General features: G+C 38.9%; 1 long non-coding RNA gene across 1 annotated transcript in view; it reads right to left on the bottom strand.

The window, feature by feature from the left end:
* Positions 1 to 1748: 1748 nt before the first annotated feature.
* Positions 1749 to 3309, bottom strand: part of LOC106881658 (uncharacterized) — a 200206-nt gene continuing 198645 nt past the window's right edge. The window contains exon 5 of the long non-coding RNA XR_001410882.2: positions 1749 to 1829. This is a non-coding gene — a long non-coding RNA (uncharacterized LOC106881658). The remainder of the gene's footprint in view (positions 1830 to 3309) is intronic.

The following is a 3309-nucleotide window of genomic DNA, read 5'->3' as shown; positions in this document are numbered from 1 at the left end:
GCTATAGTAGAAGACACTTGCCCAAGGTGCCACGCAGTGGGACTGAACCCGGAACCATGTGGTTGGTAAGCAAGCTACTTACCACACAGCCACTCCTGTGACTGTGAAATAAATATTTTATTAATTCATTTTTTTCTACAATGTATAAGAGAGAAAGTTCTTCTAGGTTCACATTTTCGTTTTTTTTTTCTTTCCTATTTTAGTCTGGTAATGGGGAATATCTCCCCTCAAAGATACACAGTGGTTGAGGGGAGCATAGTGATGAGGTTGGTGTATTCCATGTCGTACAGCCCTTCTCTCGCAGTGGTGGTGTTATGTTGGTATATCACAGCTCCGTTTCACTGTGGTGGACGTCATTGTTTGAAAGAATTGTATGTGTTTGTAGAATGGGAGAGTGAATATGGACGACATCAGCAAAACGTAGCTTCCAAATCAACGTCCTCGCAATAGAGGTGGATGTGAGAGGGCTTATGAACAAATCTGTCTACGATCTCATGAAACAGCTCTCAGTTTCTGGGAGGAAGAAGACCAGAGCTCTTGAAGCAATGGTAGGTGCAGCTGAAAAGTGTTCCAACTGGATCTGGTCACAAACTGAATTTCAAAGGGCATAATTTGGGCATAATTTACCCTATAGTCAACCGGTGCCTTAAACTGAACTGATTACAGCACCAAAGATACTTTGGATCTGAGGCACTTTAGTCATCCATATGAGTTGCAATACAGATTATAGCCAGAATATGACAGCAGAAGTGAATCCAGTGATTATGACCTGAACGCAGCCCGGTCCTTTAGAATATAAGGATTTAAGGGCAAAAAACACTTGCACGAGGTGGGGGGGGGGGGCTTCTTCTCTGAAGAGCTGCTGCTCAGCTCTCCCTAAAGTTCCTTACTACCTGGAAGAAGAGACATGGGAAGACAGAAGATGTAGCTTTGCTAATGGTTGTAATGTGTTAGATATGGCACTCAGGTGGACGTACTGTTTGGTAGCAGACTGTATGTATCACATTTTTATTTGGTAGAACATTAGTAGATGTTAACAGCCATATTTGTATTGCAGATATGGCTATCTTGAGAGATAGCGAAGTATTTTAAAGCTTGTATTTGTAAAGTTTGAAAATATTTTCATTGTGAATTGTTAGTGAGTAGAGATTATAAGACTTATAAAGTATATTTACTTTGTGTACTTAATTTCACTGTTATTGAAAGACAACAGGTTGTCATGTCTTCATTGATTGAAATACTGCATATCTGGCGTTAGATATTAGGGATGTATGATTGTGACGTATGAGTGTTAAAAGTAAAGTTAAAAGTGGTGAGATTTGAACAGGGAGCATAGAGGGATATAAATACTGTAAAACATCTGATCTATCCTTCCTTTCGGTTATTCAACCATTTAACAGCGAATAAATGGCGGCAGAGAATAAACTCCTTGTGTGATTACTTCACAGATGGGAAATAAACTGTTAGAAATAACTCTAGTATACGAAATACTGATTTAACCTCAATGACAATCATGGAAACATTGTAAATAGGTTTTGGCCGTCCTTCACAGGACATTTAACTGTAATGAACATTTATATAATGTATAAATACATTACTGGATTATTACAAATGGCAGATTTTTGTTTGCGTGTTTGAGATAGTCTTAAATTTAACATATCTACTTGAGCCAATTCACATTTAACGAGGAAAAAATACATTAAAGAGGTAGTTTAAGCAAAGTAAAGTGAATTTATTGGACAAAACTTGTTACATTGAAGCTGCCATGATTTTCAGAATTGTTTTTATTTTCCTTCGTTCTCGACATGTTTACTGAAGATGTTTTCTTTCTGTAATGAAGGAGAAAAAAAAAAGATATGTGATATGCTGTTAAATGTTTGACTATCTTTAAGCTAGATACAGACATTACAATATCTAACGACATGGTATAAAGTATGGAACAGGAAAGAGACACAAACACATTATAACCAAAATATCTATTAGGTTGGCGAGAAATTATTTTCTTTCATATTAGCAAGGAATGGAGGATGGTAGTTGAATAAGGAAATTGAGAAACGATTCCTGACAGACACGTTTTAGGTTTATAAAGCTACGAGAAATAGGAATGGCGATAGTCTTCACCGAAAAAAGTAATTTAGGTGTAGCAGTTCCAATTAGAAATAGAAACCTGATCAAAGATTACATCGATCAGGTTTCGATTAACTGTTCTTTTCACTTAACACAGAATGCGACAAATAGTTTGAGGAATGAAAAATAAGGTAAATATTTTAGAAAGGAGAAAAGTTCTCTACATTTTAGAGAAGTGTGAACTGAAATATTATCGGGTGTATCATGCTCATAGTAGCGTGACGTGGGGCACGAGGGTGTTAGTAATGTACCGGAAGTGAAATGACTTAATTCGAGAGTCGAAACCACGTAAGTATTAATATTAAGTAGGCGGTGAGCTGGCAGATCGATAGCAACGTCAAGCAAAATGCTTAGCGGCATTTTGTCCGTCTTAACGTTCTGAGTTCAAATTCCGCCGAGGCCGACTTTATCTTTCATCCTTTCGGAGTCGATAAAATAAATACTAGTCGAGCACAGGAGTCGATATAACCGAGTTACTCTCTCCCACGAAGTCGCTGGGCCTTGTACCAATATTTGAAATCATTATCAAGAAGGCGGCGAGCTGGCAGGATCGTAAGCACACGTTGCAAATTTGAAACCAAACGTGGAGAGCTGTCAGAATCGTTGGAACGCCGGTAAAATGCTTAGTGACATTTCGTGCGTTTTTACGTTCTGAGTTCAAATTCCGCTAAGGCCAACTTTGCCTTTCATCCTTCCGGAGTCGATAAAATAGTACCAGTCTAACATGGGGACCGATGGAATCGACTTATCTCCTCCTCCGAAATTGCTGGCCTTGTGCCAAAGTTATCTATATTGTGAGAGGGCAGTGGAGATAAATGAATATCATACTCTATACTTTAGTATTTAACATTATTCTTCACAGTATATATTCCATCAAGGTCGGCGTTATCAGCCCTCATTCTCTTTTTCCATCCTACTCAGTCAGTCACACACACACACACACACACACACACACACACACACACATACTGTCTCTTTTTCTCACTGTACCCTTCTCTCTCTCTTTCTCGTTCTCTCTATCCCCTCTCTCTATCTCTATCCACTCTCTTTCTCTCTGTCTCTTTCTCTCTGTCTCTTTCTCTCTGTCTCTGTCTGTCTCTGTCTCTGTCTCTGTCTCTCTCCCCCTGTCTCTCTGTCTCTCTGTCTCTCTGTCTCTCTCCCTCTGTCTCTCTGTCAATCTGT

This window comes from Octopus bimaculoides, chromosome 6, assembly GCF_001194135.2.
Source record: "Octopus bimaculoides isolate UCB-OBI-ISO-001 chromosome 6, ASM119413v2, whole genome shotgun sequence".
In the NCBI taxonomy this organism is placed as follows: Eukaryota; Metazoa; Mollusca; class Cephalopoda; order Octopoda; family Octopodidae; genus Octopus; species Octopus bimaculoides.
Note: the sequence above shows the minus strand (reverse complement) of the source record. Positions and strands in the feature narration are given on the sequence as shown.